Genomic DNA, 19,865 nt, shown 5'->3' with positions numbered 1-19,865 from the left:
GAGGAAGACAATTGAAACGTTCTCTGAAGAAAAGCTAGGATACACACATATATAATTATCCTTTAAAATTTAGCGAGGTGTTAAATACTAATTATCTCTAATTCTAATGGAACTTAGTGATTGATGGCTAGTTTGAATCATCCATGAATATATGTTGATTATCTAAGGTCATATTTGAATGAATCAATCAAAAATTCCAGACCCCCGAGGCTCAAACCCAGAACCTTGTATGATTGTCTGGCTTCCTTGTTCATGACTGGCATTCTATCACTTGAGCCACATTAGCAGAAAAAAAAATTTTCTGAAATATGGAAACAAATATTTCCTCTCATCCTGGCATCTGCAGTCCAGGTTTTTCTAACCTGAGTAACAAAATTATAACCACAGTTGTTTAAATGATTATGTTTGCTTTCTCCAGAGAGTCATGGGTTGGTTAGCCCATCAGCATGTGGCCTCCACTTCACACAATTACTTTGTTACAACTCTGTAGAGGGAAAAGAAAAGTAACATTGCTAATTTTCAACTAAGTGCTCCTCTGGTGATTGAGCTTACTGAATTTCAGTGAAGTCTGATTCTTTAGAACACACACACACACACACACACACACACACACACACACACACACATTCCACCTCTGCATTCAGTTCCCCCAAATTAGCAAATCATACTGGCCTGATTTCCAGATGTTGGAATCTCAGGTAAGGCACTTATGACTGTGCAAGCTAAAGTGAACCATTTTAAAGGCTTCAGTATTGAAGATTTTCTGCCTGAAATCTTAGACAAAGTGAGAAAGAAAGCTCTGTAGAATGAACTGCAGGCATTGTGGAAATAGGATGAAAAATAAAGAGAGCAAACTGGAGAGAGAAAGTAGCCATGCAGGGGAAATCTGAGCTTTCATGTGTAAACTAATCACTTTTGGACCTTCAGCCAGATTTTTTTTTTCCACGTGTGCTGAAGCTTTCCTTTATTTCATCATCGCTGATCGCACTCCCTGCCTCCCTCACATTTGGAACATTCCCAGAACACTTTGGCAGAGGTCACTGCCCAGAAGCTGTTTAATCGTTACTTGGAATACATTATTGATTTTATTTAATGACTAGTGAAATGAGAAGTTTTGAGAGGGAAAAAAAAAGCACATGTGGGATTCAGTGTCTGCCCTAACAATCAAAACTGTGTAAAACTTTGGAAAACACTTCATTAGATGGTAGGTTCTCAGCTTTGGCCAAGTAGTAAAGATTCTTCCAGTTCCCTTGGGATTGATATTTCCTGATAAGTTAACTTTATGAATGGGAGATTGAAATCATTTTCCTAGAAATGACATTCAGAGACTCTAAAAGTATACAGAGATTTAGCCAGAGATTTAGCCATAAATCCATTGAAAATATTGGGTATCATCTATTGGCACAGTATTTTTTTCATAGAATGTTGAAAGGGGGATATTGATCAAGATATATTGTAATCATAAGCTACTTTGTTAAATGACAATTCCTTGTATAACTACTTACAGATAAATTGTAACTATATATACATATGTATGTTTTACTTATATATAAGCTTACTTATTTCCTTTATATATTGTGTGGTAGTTTGAAATTAAACCATTTTTGTGTCCAGTATTACTGTTTAGAAGTTGAAATTTGATCATTAGAGTCAAGGAAATAAATATTAAAATGTTCTTTTCATATTACAGCATGTATGCTTAAATTCATTTAAATTTTTCCATAATTGACTAGAAAACAGTGGCTCAGACCTCCAGTCCTAGTTATTCAGGAGGCTGAGCTCTAAGGATCCTGCTTAAAAGCTAGCTCTGGCAGGAAAGCCCATGAAACTATTATCTCAACTAACCACGAAAAGTCAGAAGTGGAGCAATGACTGAAGTATTAGAGCTTGGGAAAAGAAAAGCTTGAAGGACTGTGATTCTAAATTCTAGACCCAAGGCTATCACACACACATGCACACGTACACACACACACACACACACCACACATACAAACACACACACACACACACACACACACACACAAAATATTCATAATAGAATTTTGGACAAGAGCAGGCCAAATTTCTCATCTATTCTTCATACGTAATTCTCATGTGAATCAATAAATATACTCCCTTAATAAATAACTGATTTATACTGTGCCAAAGGCCATGTTTAGATTAAGTCTTGCATGCCTATTTAACTTTGTCAAAAGAAGGAGATAAATAAACATAGAAATTAATTGTATCAAAAGCCCATTATTTGTGTTGGAATGTTACTAATTATATATGTATGGTTAGAGAATGATATCTGTTACAAGGTTACTGAAATTTCTTTTTGTATGCTCATAAAAAAAAGGAAAAGAAAAAAGAAAAGAAAATGAAACCAAGCTTTCAAATGTGCTTTATTTTTTTAATATTTTTATTGTAATTAATAAAAGGGTTACATGATATTTGCCAGATAGAAGGTGCATTAATTCACATACATTGATACCCTTTCACATATCTTGGTCCCCATTATCCTCCCCTCCACTCCCCATCTTGGATTTCCCCCCTTCCCTATCCAATTTCAAATAACCAAATACAAATATATCCAATATATCAGATAACAAAGTGAGATACTGTAACAATATGAGATAACCAAGGGACAGCAAAAGAGATGAGAGATAACATAGTACATTAAGGACAACAATCATTCATTATATGGCTTTTGTTTCAATATCCTGGAGCTCCTTTCAATTAGCTTCATACTGTATGGCCTTATGGATCAAGGTTTTGCTCTATTGCAAATGTCTGCTAGTAGAGCCCACGGTTTCTACTGATTATGACAAATGAGGGAAACCATTGAGCCTATGTTCCTTTGAGTCTGGCTTACTTCACTTAATATGAATGGATCAACATGATGTGGTATTTGTACGCAATAGAATTCTAGGCTGCTGTCAGAAAGAACGACATCAACCCATTTGTTAGGAAATGGAAAGACTTAGAAAAAATCAAATGTGCTTTCAAATAACAGTAATTAAAGCTTCTAGATTAATATTCTTTTTTGAAATTAATTAATTCTGTATGCTTTATGAATTACAGCTTCTTTAGTTTTTTTTTTTCATGAATCTCAATGCCAGTGGTTCCTTTTCTTGATTTGAGTCTTTTGCATTTTGAAAATTATTTACTACCACAATTTTCATAATATTTTACTGAAATTGAAAGAAATTGGTGTTGATGACTCTAATCCCCATTTTACTAAAAAAATTTCTTAACTACTTAATTGTTATTATAATTTTATTGCTTATAAAGCAGTCTGTTCCATTATTTGGATGTTTTTTTTTTTCCCACAGAATTTTTATTTTTTTATTTTTTTAATGTATGTAGTGTTGCCAAACTATTATTTCCTGATATAAGTAATAGGATTGATTACAGTGTAGTTCCCTTAAAAAGTAAGCATTTAAAAGTATAGAGGGCAGGCACATTTTATTATAATGAAGCTTGATAATTCCCGTTATTACAGAAATTGGAAGCCGTGATTAGGAGGGAAATATGTCATGTGTAATTATAGTAATAATATAGCCATTTGGGTGGAGTAAAAGCACAGGGGGAATTAAATGATTATTTTTATATTGATAATTTTAAAACTGTTTTTAAACAGAGGAAGAGAAGAGAGATTGCTGAGGAAATAATCATCCTGGTCACTTACCAAGTCTTCTGAAGGCGACACAAGTGGGCTGCTACTCCTTGTAATGGGGCATTTTTTTAAAGGAGAGCAGGAAAACCCTTGCCCCAGTTTTAACATATCTTATAGATGTGTGGTTTCTATTCACAAACAAGTCCTTCTACCAGTGTCTGGCCCCACCTCTGCCAGTCACATTAACTGTGTATTTTGCCACTATTTCTCTGTCATCGAAATCTCGTTGATTTAGAGGTTAGAATGATCAAGGTCAATTGCTAGGAACTCTTATTATAGTGGGCTTCTTGTACTTGGTTTTCCCCCATTATAGTGCTAAAGGACCCCCACGACATGGTTCTTATACAGCTGAAGTACTAAAGCCCTTGAAGCTTAGTCCTCAGCCAATCTCCAAGAGGGTGCTGTGACTAAGAAAGTTCCAGGACCTGTTGAAATGAGGGCTTTGGTTTTATCCAGATAGTCCCTGCTTTGCAGTTTTATTTGTGACCTTTTGACTTGATAATGGTGGAAAAATGAGAACTATTTGGTAGGAAACTGTACTTCAGTATCTATCTATCTATCTATCTATCTATCTATCTATCTATCTATCTATCTATCTATCTATCTATCTATCTATCGAGAGAGATTTTGCCAGTCTTGGGCTTGGGCTCAGGGCCTGAGCACTGTCCTTGTACTTTTCTCAAGACTAGAGCTCTACCACTTGAGCCTCAGCACCACTTCTTGCATTTTATTTTCTATGTTTTTGGTACAGAGGAATTGAACCTGGGTCTTCGTGCATGCTAGGTAAGCACTCTATCACTAAACCAAACTTCCGGCCTTGTACTTCAGAATTTTTAATTGTTTTTTTTTCCTCTTCTTTTCCCAGGCTTGTAGCAATTATGGTCTATAATGTTTCCTTAAAATGCCAGGCAGGTGTACTAACCCACAGTTCCAAATCAACCATGCGATCATGAGTGTAAACATATAATCCTCTGTTCAGTTTATGGTGCTGCAATGTACTGTGAGCCTTCTGGTAGAATAGGAGAATTAAGCTTCCTTTTTGGTGTTTTAAGACTCTGAGGCCCTGAGATTAATCACTTGGATCATATACCTTTTCATTCTCAGATCTTTTTCCTTTAGTTTGTTTGTCAGAATATATTTCAGGCTTCCTGATTGGATCAGCCTTGTATCATAATCCTGCTATTTACATCTCTAGAATAGCTCACAATCCCTTCATCAGTGGAGGGGAATCTCTATGCATGGGCATCTGATTCATTAGGACATTATCATTTCTTTTTTATTGTAATGTATAGAGGGGTTACAATTGTATTTGCTAGATATTAGGTGTATTACTTCTCACACATTGATACCCCTTCTCATGTTTTTGTCCCCATTCCCCTTCCCCACACCCTCCCAACCATCTTGTTTTCTTCCTTCCCTTTCCTATTTAAAATAAACAAATATGCCAAGTAACCAAAGTCAGATACTGTAACAATATGAGATTGACCAAAGGGCAACAAAAGAGAAATAACATAGTGCATTAAGCACATTACCATTTCTATAAAGATAGATTCTATAGAATTGAGTACAATGTAAAGGGAATAAATGAAAGGCCTAATTTTGGTTTGGATTTTAACAAATGAAATCTATGCTATGCATCTATGCTTCTTTTTATTGCCCTATACTGACCTATTACCTACACATCAAGTGTATAGACACTTGAATTAGAATCCTGTTGCTCTTCTGTTTGACTTCTCTGGCATTATATCCTGTTGTGGTTTGGTATGGTAAACTCTTCTGTTCCATTCTGTGAATTCAGATAGGAAAACTGGCTGTCATCACCACAAATTTCTTCCTTTTTCTCAATATAGTTATAGTTTATTTTGATATCTATATAAGCAAAATGTAAAAAGTTTAGCCATCTGTATAAAGATTGTTGGGTATCATGCTAATTAAGGTTTGAGGATTGTTCTGTTTGAGATATTCTTTTCTAATGTAGGCATTGAGAGTTATTATTTTGCCTTTAATAACTGCTTGCCTTACAGTTCATAATTCAGGTATGATAGGCTTTCCTTTTTAGTTCATTAGAATTTCACAAATACTTTACGTACTGTACTTTGTCCTTTTCAAGAAAAGAAGCAAGGAAGGAAGGAAGGACAAAGAAAGAAAGAGAAAAAACAACCTATGAAAGTAGATTTATTTAGCATTTCTGTAGCTGTTAGGTGCTTGATCCTTGAAGGAGGAGTGATATAATTTGAGGAAGTCAAAATTCTTGTGTTTAAATAATTGTTAATGTGGTATGGAGTTCCAAAGTAGAGAAATACACAAAGAGATATGGGCTTTACACAAAGATATAACTGATCCTATCCGTGATGAAGTGGATTTGATAATATCAGAAAGAATATTGAGTTATTAGCTATGTTTAGGTATCAGAATATATATTCTCAAAGGAAGAAAAGATGATTTAATGAGAGATGATATTTGCAGGCAAGTCTGTATTGTAATTACCTATGTCTACTCAGATATAAAAATCATTAAAATGACAAATGTCCATTCTTCCAAAACTATGGGAAAAATTACTCACACAATGGATAATTAGAATAAATGCTTTGTTACATGGAGAAATGATTACTTGATGAAATTCAAACAGTTTACTTATTTTATTTTATTTTTTGTGGGTCATGGGGCTTGATCTCTGCCTGGGCACTGTCCCTGAGCTCTTCAGCACAAGGCTACCACCCTACCCTTGAGCCAAGCCCCACTTCCCATTTTCTAGAGGTTAATTGGAGACTAGAGTCTCAGGTCCTTTTGTGCCCAGGCTGGCTTTGAACCTTGATCCTCAGATCTCAGCCTCCTGAGTAGGTGGGATTATGGCTGTGAGCCACCAGGCCCGGCAAAAACAGTTTATTTTTTTAAAGTTTTTTTTTGACTGTACAAATAATGTGCTATGGCACCCAGTACAAGCTATGATTTCCCTTGTGTTGTAAAACCTTGCTAATTGATCAAATATGAGTGAAAATGCAGAGGAACAAATCAAAGAAAGTTTAGACAAATGGAAATGCATTAAACTGCAGAGCTTCTGAATGGCAAAGGATATGGCAAGCAATATAAATAGAAAGCCCACAGAGTGGGAAAAGATTTTCATATGTCATACAACAGATAAGGGTCTTCTATCTAAAATATACCTACAGCTCCAGAAATAAAATCCATCTAAACCAAATTCACAGCAACCATCCCATTAAAAGGTGGTCTAAAGACTTAGAGATTTCTCTGAAGGGGAATTAAAAATGGCCAATAGATGCATGCAGAAATGCTCCATATCTCTGGCCATACAAGAAATGCAAATTATTTGAGATTACAACTCACCCAGATAGAATGGCCATTATAAAGAAATCTAATAACAACAGATGCTGCTGGGGATGTGGCCAAAAGGAATCACTACTGCCCTGTTGGTGGGAGTGTAACTTCTTCAACCTCTTTGGAAAGCAATATTACAATTCCTCTAAAGACTAAACATAGAGCTCCCTTATGACCCAGCAATCCCACTCCTGGGCATTTACCCGTAAGTCCAGAAACAAGGCCATACTAAAGCTACCAGTAAAACATGTTCATTGCAGCATTATTCATCATAGCTAAGCTATGGAACCAACCCAGATGCCCCTTAATAGATGAATGGATCACGAAGACATGGTATATTTACACCATGGAATTTCTATACTGCCATCAGAAAGATGACGTCGTCCCATTTGTAGGGAAATGGAAAGACTTGGAAGAAATCATAAGTGAAATAAGCCAGACCCAAAGAAACATAGCCTCCATAGGTTTCCTCATGTATACAATTAGTATACAAACAATTAGTATACATCTAGGATTTTCTTAGCCGAAGATCATAATAGCCTGAATGCTATGTACTCTATGGCCATATATGATGAGGCTAAGCAAAATGAAGTCCATGATGTGGAAACAAGAGATTTATCTTTGTGATAGTGATTCCTTTCTCTACTTTTCCCCTTATTGTTTACATTTGTTTATTTGAAAAAGGGAAGGTAAGGGAAGAACAAAATGATTGGGAGGGGATTGAAGGAGGGAAAGTGGAAGAAAAATATGGGAAGAGGTACCAATTTTCAAGAAGTAATGTACTCACTACTTGATGAATATAAGTATAACCCTTTCTGTACATCACCTTGACAATAAAATAAAAGCAAAAAACAAAAAAAAATAGAAAATCCAGTAGATTGTTTCCTTTAATATCCCTAAATCCCCCAAATACCTTCATTAGTGAATAATTTCCAATAAGTTGTTTTCGTATTATATTGTAGTATATCTGATTTTAATCAATAGTGATATTATGAAGCAGAACTCAATTTCAATTTTATACTGTTGGCTTCCTGCCTCATATTTAATTATTTAGCCATTTCAGAGTATGATGTTAGAACAGTTAATAGTGTCACAATTTCGTATATATGCCATTATTTAATGTTCTTTTAATAGCAAATGATACTATGCCCAGAGTTTAAAATATCCTAGCAGAGTAATTAGTAGAATAATAATTTTCATCAACCCTTAAGTAGAAATTTCAAATATTGATATCACCAATTTTAAAAGCAGTGAAGAAAATCAAAATCCAAAAGATATCTTTTGAAAGGCAGTGTAGCTTTTTTTTCTGTAACAAACCTGGGATCCTAACTATTGCTTTACTAATAAAAGAAGCAGATGAATTAAGAGAGAAACTGAGGATGAATGCAGTCATAATATTCAATAGCCTATAAAACTAGAAGTATTGAGGGGAGGGGTGGAGTTTGAAGAACTGAGAGAATGATGGAGGTTGTGATAGCAACCAAAATTCATTGTACTTCCTAACTAACATCTTAAAGATATTGAATAGAATTTAAAAAGAAATAGTACAGTATTCTGACAATATGAAGAATAACAAGTTCTGTAAGCCAATGATTTACATATAATCTTTATTATTCGATTAAATTTAAAATTTTAATCCCTAGTCCTCATTACACATACACAAATGAATATTGTTTACTGTGTTTTTGTGTGTCTATATGAATATATGTGCAAATGTACATATATATTTTGATTAGACCCATCTAAACATTTTTGCTAGAAGAACTTGTTTTAAAAACTAGGTACTTCTTGGAAATCGGAACATATATTTTAAATTGTATGTGTGTGTGTATGTGTGTGTGTGTATACTTTTGCAGGAAATATATACCAAACAGATTCAGCAACATTAGCTGTAAACTTAGTGTAAGAGGATGTATCCCATAGACTGCCATTTTGCTTTCAATCATTCTGGGAAAAAGACCTCCCTCCTATTTTCTACAACTTTCACCATAAAATACACTATATGCTATTTCATCTAATGGGACTTTTTTTGTCTTTTACAGAAATGTTTAACTTGATAAATTGGAGGAAAAAAACCATGGATTTTTAGCAACTGAAGAACAAATTAAGGTACTTGATAGATTAGTATTATCAGTCATGTTTGTTAATTCTGAGATGTTTCATACCCTATTCATGGTTGTTATATGCTTTTATGAGTTTTTATCATCTCAAAAATGCAGCATACTTTAAAATATAATTCTATATGTTCTTAGGAAACATTTTGTTTTATCATATATTTGGAGAAAATAAATTCACATATATTAGCAAATTATGAATAATAGAGGTGAATATATTTGTTGTTAGAAAATAAAATGTAATCCTAAGAAAATACATGGCTGGAATAGTTTCAGTAGCTCTCTCCCTGTGAACAACTTAGCATGTGCATAGCTGCTTTATTTTTATAAACAACATGAAGTAAATACGCTGAGAGTTTTCAATTGATGGCTGGGTGACAGTATGACTGATGTTATATTTTTGATTCAATAAATTTTCTCTCTTCTTCATATCTACAACAAAGCATATAATATACTAGCAAAAATGTTCACTACAAAGATTATTCTTAGACACACAACTTCTTACATATTTATTTACATAATACAATATTGAAGATTTTAAAGAGTTTAATCCTATAACAGTTCACATTTGTCCTCAGTAATAGAAGGCAAATAGTTGATAATATTAATCAATGCTTAGTAAAATTGGAATTTCATATTTTTCTTAAAAATTAGAGATATTAGCATTCTTATAATTATTATTAATATTTTTATTATTTCCATCATTAGTTTTTCTTTTTTGTTTCTTTTTCTATACTGGGGTTTAAATTAAGATACTGTTACTTGTAAGACAAGCCCTTTATTCATTGAGCCACACCCCAGCCCTGATTATAAAGATTTATTTTTTAATTATCTTTAAGCAGTTGTACATTTGTCTATCTAGATAAGATTATTGATATAACACATTTATTATAAACTGGAATTCATCTACTGTCAAAGATTTTTCATTTTCCTTAGTTTAATAGTTCTAAGAAACATAAAAATAGGAAAAACTTATCCTTGATTTTGTCGGTGTTAAGTATTTCTACTTTAAAATAAATTTGCATTATTCTCATCTCTTTCCTCAATTCATCATTTGTATATGCAACCAATATTATTCTCATTTCCCAGATTAGCTATTACTGAGGTACTCATTTATATTTACTGATATCAAAAGATCCATATATTGTAATTGTCTAGTAAGTTGAAAACAATGTTTTTCTAATATTGGCAAATAAATGAATTAACACAAAAGGGTATATTTCACCCATTTCCTTTAACATAATTTAAGCCAAACAAGACTGAAATGTACTTACCTGGGAAATTTAAATGCTACTAGGGAAAATAATAATCCACACAGGATTAGTCAGATTTTGAAAAGTCATGGACAATCATTAAGAAAAGGAAAGTTTACTTTCATGGCAGATCTTGAAACCATCAATGAGTCTGAACTCACTAAAATCAATCTAAGGGCACTCCAGGATTCCATGCCCACACACCTAAGTTGTGGATGGATACCGGATGGCCTTTGAAAGTCTTCTGCTTTCAGTGTGGCAGAAGATTACTGCTGTACCAAAGCATCTTTGACACATGAGTTACCCTTTTGGTACACGTTAAGCCATAAGCAAGCTAAATTTTATTGTCAAGATAGCTCTAGGTTTAAGTGAATCTATGGATGTGTGGAAATAAAATTTCAGAACTTACTTGTGTCTATTTTTTTTTTTTGCCAGTCCTGGGCTTGAGCTCAGGGCCTGAGCACTGTCCTTGGATTTTCTCAAGGCTAGAACTCTACCACTTGAGCCTCAGCACCACTTCCGGCTTTTTCTATATATGTGCTACCAAGGAATCGAACCCAGGTCTTCCTGCATGCTAGGCAAGCACTTTAACCACTAGGCCAAACTCCCGGCCCACTTTTGTCTATTTTATTAAGAAATATATGAAGAAATATCTGGGCAATGGTGGTTCATGCTTGTATTCCAGACTACTTAGGTGGCTGAGATCTGAACAGGGAAATCCCTGTGTTTCTTATCTCCAATGATTCCTAAAGTGGTAGAGTGCTAGCCTTGAGCAAAAGTACCTCAGTGACATTCTCCATGGCCTGAGATCAATCACCTTAAAAATACACTCAGAAAAAGAGAAATCTCTGAAAGAGAGAGTAGGTGGGGTGGGAAACGTTTAGGATGATAACTCTGACAGGCTCCCAACAGAAAGTTTCTGGTGGAATGACACAGAATTTTACTATGTTCAGTGGTTTGTAGGGATCTTCTTGTCGTTTTTTAGGTGACATGAAATTCATATGCAAGGAATTGACCCTTTCAAAGTATATTTTCCTGGTTTTTGATATTTTCACACATTGTTCAAGTATCATTGCTATCACTATACAAAGAATTTTCTAATCTATGAAAAAAATGAAAGAAGACACTTACCTAGAAAATATTTGTGCAAGTCTATGTATTTCTTGGTTGTACAACAATAGGTGTAATTACTGGGTCCATGGAGTGTTTATATTCACACTTAACCTTTCTTTTTATTGCAAAGATGATATAAAATGAACCTAGTAGTGGTCCTTCATGGTTGTAATCCTTGCTATTCTGGTGGCTGAGATTTGCATATCTTAAAGCCAGCCCAGAAGAGTCCTTGACAGTCTTATCTCCAATTAACCACAAAAATGCCAGAAAGTACAGAAGTGGAGTTTTTTTTTCTATAGACATAATGTTTTATTTCATAAATTGATATGTTTCTATGACATACAAACCCTTAGCCTAATTTTGATTAAGGTCTAAATACTAAGTCCCAGAGATTGTAATTAGAGATTCCCTCCTTGAACACTTGTTTGTTAAACTTGTCATTTAAAATATGATGTAAACATAAGCCATATAATGAATGATTGTTGTTCTTAAGGTACTATGTTATCTCTCATCACTTTGGCTGTCCCTTGGTTATCTCATATTGTTACACTATCTCACTTATTACCAGATATATCAGATATATTTGTATTTGGTTATCTGAAATTGGATAGGGAACGGGGAAATCAAGATGAGAGGTGGGGATAGGGGTGGGGGGGAGGGAAATGGGGACCAAGACATGTGAAAGGGTATCAATGTATGGGAATTAATGCACCATTTATCTGGCATTTGACTGAAGTAATAGAGCTCTAGTCTTGAGCCTTTTAAGCTCAGGGACAGCCCCCAGGAACTAAGACTGGAACACATGCATACACACACACACACACACACACACACACACACAGTGTGTAAAATAGAGATTATATGATTAATAGATACAACTATAAATTTATAGTATCAGTAATATAAAAAGTCAACTGACATTTTCCCTTTCTACTACAGGGTGTTATTAATGTTCACTATGTAATATATTAAGATTTCTGAAAGAAGTAATCAAAACTTAAAAAAAAAATATTTCCTGGGGACAGGAGTTTGGTAGAGGGCTTGCCTCACATGCATGAAGACCCAGGTTCCATTCCTTGGTAACACATGCACGGAAAAAACTAAAAGTGGTTCTGTAGTTCAAGTGGTAGAGGGCTACTTTTGAGAAAGCCCAAAGACAGTGTTCAGGCCCTGAGTTCAAGCCCCAGGACTGGCAAAAAAAAGTATGTATGCATATATCTATCTATGCATGTGTCTATCTTTCTTATATCAAAAATTGTCATTTAAAATTTTATTTTGTCAGAGGGGTTACAGTTACATTTGTAAGATTGTGAGTACATTACTTATTGAATACTGCTACTCCTTCCCATATTTTTCTATCACCTTTTTAAGAGTTTATTTTGTCTTGAAGTTGCAGTTAATGGTAGTATATAGGAACATGAGTAGGATGACTTGAGTAATTTCTGGAACACGAGCTAATTAAATTATAAATTTGTTATTTAAGTAGCAATGTACTTCTTACTTTAGCAATTCACAAATTTTTTACTAAACTTTATGACAACTCTTTCTATGATATTTGAAATTTCCTGTGGAAAAGTAATGAAGTCATTTTACAAGCCCTAATTCTTCCTCCTGTGGTAAGAATGACCAAAGATTATGTGACTACAAATAGAAATATATTTCTTATTCAAAAGAAGAGAAAACTGTCAGAAGATCATATAGCAGACCTGCCTTTAGTCAGAAACTAAAATCTATATAAGAACAGTTTATAAAATCTGGGAAAAGTCATTTTTTTCATTTGGAGAAAATATGCATATTTGTATTTTCCAAAATATGTTACAGTATCTTTTGTATTACTTTCTCTTTTTTTTTTTTGCCAGTCCTTGGCTTGAGCTCAGGGCCTGAGCACTGTCCTTGGACTTTCTCAAGGCTAGAGCTCTACCACTTGAGCCTCAGCACCACTTCCAGCTTTTTTTTTTTTCTATGTATGTGGTACCGAGGAATCGAACCCGGGTCTTCATGCATGCTAGGCAAGCACTTTAACCACTAGGCCAAACTCCCGGCCCCTTGTATTACTTTTTCTTAACTTCAAGTAGTTATATGAAAGAGTTGCCATTTAACAAAACTGTTTATACATACAGTGAACTTGATTGGTATTGTTCCTTACAACATTTTCTTCCACCTCCTAACACACCCATACCTCACCTTTCTTCATTTTCTAGGATGTACATTGAATTTTTCACTGCATTCTCACCTCCCCCTTCTTTTCATCATTCCTCTACTCCTCTCTCAGTGACTTCAGCCTACCCCTCTCAAGTATCCATTTCTTGATGTTTAGTTCAATGAACTTTGCCTTTGCCTTTCTATTTGGACCCACACATGGTCTTCTTGATGTATATATGCTTTGCCAAACATATACATTTGTATACCAACATTAGGACATGACATGTAAATTATCTACACAGGCCTCCCTCCATTTACACTTAGCTCTTGGATATTCGGGACCTACTTTCATAATAAAACACTAGACAAAGTTGCAAGTAAACACACACGTATAAAACAACAACAAAAGAAAATCAACTGAGACCTTAGCAAAGAACCAGTGGTTTGGAGGCATTCGTTTCTTTGTGTGTAGTAAAGCATAATTAAATTTACTGCTATATGGAATTTTGAATAAAACTAGGCAGATGTTAAGCACTGTATGATTAACTACCAGTTTTGAACCTTGGGAAGAAAGATGTCCTCGAGGTTCCTTCTGTGGTAAATGATGTATGCAAATATACTTAACCTTGAAACATCAACCCTAAGGTTTTAGAATGATAAAGTCTATTCAGGATCATTGGTCTGACAAAAGTTTTAGTTGATAATTATTCCTTTCTTGCAATTGGTAGGAAGAAATCACTGGAGTATTTCTTAGATTCTTCCTCACAAAAAAACACATCTATAATCATATATTGCCTGGCTAATTCTTTTTTTTTTTTTTTTCCAATCCTGAGCTTGAGTTCAGGGCCTGAGCACTCTCTTTGGAATTTCTCAAGGCCAGAGCTCTACCACTTGAGCCTCAGCACTACTTCCTTTTTTTTTTTTTTTGTTTGTTTGTTTGTTTGTTTTCTATATATATGGTACTGAGGAATTGAACATGGGGTTTCAAGCATGCTTGGCAAGCACTTTACCACTAGGACAAACTCCCAGTCCCTTCCTAGATAATTCTAAAAACCACTTAGGTTTCTTAATTCATCTAAAACATAGCTTCCTCCTACCTGAATAGATAAGCAATTCTTTCCTGTTCTTCTATTCTACAACATTATATACAGCTTGGCTTATTGCTTACTCAAGTTGGTTCTTATTTCCTCTTTCCAGAATCATTTTTACTTTGATGCACAGAAATACTTGCAGTGGATTGGTTGAGTATAATGGAATGCTAGTTTAAGGCATCTGTAGTAGGTTTGAGAAGTAGTGACCTATTGGAGATGATTTAAAAGCTAAAATTGATTATATTTGAATGATTGGAGGAAAGTTGAAATCAGACATGGGCTTCAGGATTGGAATTGTTGATGTGGTGCCATTTGCTGAGCTGAGTAAGCAGGATGTTTCTGTGTTTTTATTAAATATTTATATACTTTCATATACTTATGTAAGCAATATGTCCTTATATGTAAATTTCTACATAAAATATTTATCATAAGTACGCATTATTTATAAATTATATTACTTTATATATGGTTTATATGTAACTTATTTTATTTAAATATATTATACATACATTTTATTATATAGTTTATATAAATTTATAAATGTAATGGTCAAATGTTTTCTAGAAATATTAATATTTGTTTTGTTTTAAAGAAACACAACAAGTAGCCAGCACCGGTGGTTCACACTTATAATCCTAACTATTCACAGGAGGCTAGGATTTGAGGATTGTTTGTCAAATCTAGCCCAAACAGAAAAGTCCCTGTGAGACTCTTATTTCCAATTAATCACTCAACAACTGGAAGTAGATTTGTGGCTCAAAGCGGAGACAGTGATCAGGCCCTAAGTTCAAAACCTACAACCAACAAAACAGAAAAAGAATGGAAGGAAGGAACGAAGGAAAGAAGGAAGGAAAGAAGACAACATCTAGTCTTACTTTTTATCCCTAAGTGGAGATAATTTATTTCTATATAAACCGAAGGTCATTAGCTCTCTCTCGATCTCTTAAAATTTCTTTGCCCATAGATTTTTATAAAAATTTAATTTGTTATACACTTATATTTGAATTAAGTTCCAAACCACACTGATAAAATAAAGGATATAAAAACTGACCATGAGCAGAGTAACAGGACATTAATTATTTAGACATTCATTCCTACTTATTGCATTCTTGGAGATAGAGTAGCTGTCACTGCCTGTCAGTGCTGTAGCTGATGTCCTCCAAGATTTGCATGAATAAATGCTAACTTTGGGAAATCTGCATACAGATAAGTCTGACATGAAAATGATTGCTTCCTGTCACAGGAGACCAGCTGAAATTGTCCACTATTCTTTATCCCACAGATCTTGGTGAGCAGCAGTGACTAGGATATGGAATATAAACAGAACGAGAAAAATACTTTGTAATTCACCCAAACAAAACCCACCCATTTAAACATGGTTGTTTCGGCAAAAGTTTATAAGTATTCAATAATCACTCCACATCCTGCTGTCACTGTTTTATTTTATTTTGTCTCTAAATGTTTCAGCCTACTCTTTTAAAATAAATTCAGCCTATTATTAGATTTTAAAGTACTAAATGAGTGAATCTTTAATATTCACAATAATAATATTTTTCTCTTTTATTTAATTGTTCTGGGAAAAATCTTAGAAATACAGCTGCCTGGTCAAAATTTTATTTTATCTTTCTCGATCTATTTTTTCCCTCAGCTTAAAATGTCTGCTGCTAGTTTTGAGCTTCATATCTAAAATAATAGCAGATTCATTCAGTGGGAAAAGAAAAACAAACAAACAAACATGCTCAATTATGCCTGAAGCTATATTCCTCTACAGTGAATAAATTCAAATAAATTCTGAACTGTCAATATTTACAGTTGTCTATTTTGGGTCATAGCTAAAAACAGTACAGTATCAGCTATTGTAAAATAAAAATACTGTTGGGCCAGGTGCAGGGGCGCATGCCTGTAATCCTACCTACTCAGGAGCCTGAGATCTGAGGATTGCTTTTCAAAGCAAGCCAGAGCACTAAAAGACCATGAGACTCTTATCTCCAATTAACCACTAGAAAATCAGAAGTGGTGTTGTGTCTCAGGGTTAGGGTGGTAGCCTTGAGCTGAAGAGCTCAAGGGCAGTGCCCAGGCCCAGAATTCAAGCCCCATGACTGACCAAAAAAAAATCGTGTTGAAAGATGCCATAGTACCTTAAGGACAACAATCATTCATTATTGCTGTCCTTTGGTTATCTCATATTGTTACAGCATCTCACTTTGTTATCTGATATAACGGATATATTTATATTTGTTTATTTGAAATTGGATAGGGAAGGGGGGAAAACAAGATGAGGCATGGGGATGGGGGGGAGGGAAATGGGGACCAAGACATGTGAAAGGGTATCAATGTATGTGAATTAATGCACCTTCTATCTGGCAAATATCATGTAACTCTTCTATTAATTACAATACAAATATATGAAAAAATAGAAAAAGATCTTGTTGAAGAGATATTTTGTTGTGAGCACTCATTAAACAAAGATATACACATTTTTATTGCGCAAATAGATTTCAAATTATATATTCTAAGGTCAGATGAATTTTAACATTCATTTATACATGTGGGAACAAAAATTTATCTATCTGCTATACTTACCTGTTTTTGTTAATACATTTTCTCTCTATAAACCTTTTTTAATTTTATGACCTATGTCAATTATATAATCACAAATAGGTTCCTAACATGTTTTTTTCATCTAAAAAATTTTCCTGCCCATATTAGCCCCTGACTTTTAGCACATCCAGAGTCATTTTCTATTTTAATTATTTTTTTTCAGAATGGCATATAAATAAATCACAATTTATAACTTTTTAGGCAGACAGCATTGTCATTATCCTGAATAATAATTAAATGTTGGCAAAATAAACTTAAGGGAGAATTTAAGGACAGATCAAGAGCAACATTTTATTGTATTTAAGCAATAGGAACTTAAACATGTATGATGGCGGTATTGTTTCAAATAAGAGGTCCAATATAAGCTAGAAAGTAGAATAAAGACTAAATGTGGATCTTACTTTGGAAGTTAGCGATCATGATAGAGTTAATAACAAGACAGAAGATGTGATTTATATAGTATGTCCTAGCTATTGAATGCCAAGTCTACAATTTACTACATACACATGTTACTTGAGTGAATGTCACTTACAAATGTGGTTCCCTTAGGAAGATGCCTGGGTCAGGATATCCTTCAGTCTTCTAATTACCTTGCTATGAGACCCAAGATGAATCACATAATCTCTGTGGTTTGCAGTATTCTCATTGGTCCAATTAGGGCAGCAATAGATTATCCATAAAGGACCTTCTTGCTCTAAAAATATATGATGTTGCAATTCTGGGAAGATCTTGGGTCATTGAGAAGAAAAAGTTTGTATAACAATTTAAAGGTAATATACAAAATTAATTTTAAAATGAAAAGTTCAAGTATTCAAAAATAAAAAAGGAAATTGGAAAAGTTGTATGTGAATGCAAAATATTCTCTCAGAGGCCCAAAACACAAATATTTTAATGATTTAAAAGACACAATAATAATAAAATAAGTTCTTGAGACTTGTAAAGAGTCTCCTAAATATTCGAAACTGTTTGACCACTTGGAATTATTCATTTCTACAATATTTTTTAAATTTGACCTATACATAAGTAAAATTAAACTATGGATAATGTTAACATCTTATACTCAAGACAATTTTATATTGAGGATTATAGCTTTGAATTTTTTTCCAGGATGTTTGCTATTAATAATTAAGAAACACAGATTCATTTTTCTAGAGACTCTTATTTTGAGTGAATATAGATTTTTCAGAACAGTTTCAAAGATATTCTTCCCAGGTGACTGATTGAGATATTAATTTTGGTTATACATGCTGGATGCAGAGAAATTACTGCTTCGTTATGTGCACTATTCTACTCAACAAAGAACGAAAGAAAGCTAAGGGAATGATGCATGAGGAAGCAATAACATTAAATTCTAGAAATGATTTATTCAGAACATATGGTATTAATGTCTGTCTAGTATACACAAAAATTTTACTCTGTTGTGGAGTAATAATGTTATGAACAGGAGAAAATCTGACATTTAACAGGGAATACAAACAAGGTAGATAGCTACTAGTCTGACTCTATGCCTAGTGCACTGATAGAAATTTGAACTAAGGAGTAATTCTCAACAAATACATAGCTTATGAAAAAGACTTTACTACTGGAACACAAAGAACAGAATATGGTCAGAGCAAAACAGATTGCCTAGCTGAGTGAAATCTGTTTAGGAAGCAATGTTATTTTCCTTGAGAGATGACAGAATATTGGGTAAAGAAGCTTAGAAATTTACAGATATATTAAAAGGACATCCATATTAAACATTTACAAAATGTAAGGGCATATTAAGAGGACATCTATGCCTTAAACTGATTAGGAACTTGGTGCGAATATTGTGGCATGGTTAGTTTACTCACAGAGATGTCTTAAGAGTATGGAAGGTTTATAAAAGATATATAGAATGATGGGATGAACTGATGGCTCACAACTATAGTTGTAATACTCTATAAGCTGTTCAGAAATACCAGTGATCTCAGCACTGATGAAAGTTCAAGTGATGAATTCTTCTACCTGTACTTTGTCATAAATATTGAATATTTCTAAATTTATTCAACCTAGAAATATTTTTTCTAAGCACTAGAAAATTTACTTAAACTAAAAAAAATTATGTAGCCAATATACAATTTATACTGTTTTCCCTTTGAATTCTAATACGAGAAGAGAATGTAACTGCTGCCCTGAATGTTTTGAGAAGAATAATGCATTTAGCTAGAATATGTATCTGCAAAATTTAATTCCTAGGTATGTCTCCTCTGATTGCTTCTCAGAAGTAAAATGGAAGCAAGCAGATATGAATGTTTTCATTTTCAAAAATTATGAGTGGCTAGATTTTTAAAAATATTTTTATTGTAATTAATAAAAGGGTTACATGATATTTGCCAGATAGAATGTGCATTAATTCACATACATTGATACTCTTTCACAAGTCTTGGTCCCCATTACCCTCCCTCCGACCCCCTCCATCTTGGTTTTCCCCCCTATCCAATTTCAAATAACCAAATACAAATATATCCAATATATCAGATAACAAAGTGAGATACTGTAACAATATGAGATAGCCAAGGGACAGCAAAAGAGA

The 19,865-nt window shown here is 33.8% G+C and overlaps 1 protein-coding gene across 15 annotated transcripts in view; it reads left to right on the top strand.

The window, feature by feature from the left end:
• Window positions 1-19,865, top strand: part of Adgrl3 (adhesion G protein-coupled receptor L3) — a 685,889-nt gene that overhangs the window by 151,336 nt on the left and 514,688 nt on the right. For 14 of the 15 annotated variants that reach the window (XM_090343522.1, XM_090343521.1, XM_090343517.1 and 11 more), the window contains exon 2: window positions 9,037-9,103. The exons of the other annotated variant lie outside the window; for it this stretch is intronic. The gene's annotated coding sequence lies outside the window, so the exon portion shown is untranslated. The remainder of the gene's footprint in view (window positions 1-9,036; window positions 9,104-19,865) is intronic. 15 annotated transcript variants of the gene reach the window in all.

Source organism: Megascapheus bottae, chromosome 13 (assembly GCF_031878675.1).
Source record: "Megascapheus bottae isolate mThoBot1 chromosome 13, mThoBot2.hap1, whole genome shotgun sequence".
Taxonomy (NCBI): domain Eukaryota; kingdom Metazoa; phylum Chordata; class Mammalia; order Rodentia; family Geomyidae; genus Megascapheus; species Megascapheus bottae.
This window is presented reverse-complemented; position numbering and strand designations above follow the sequence as displayed.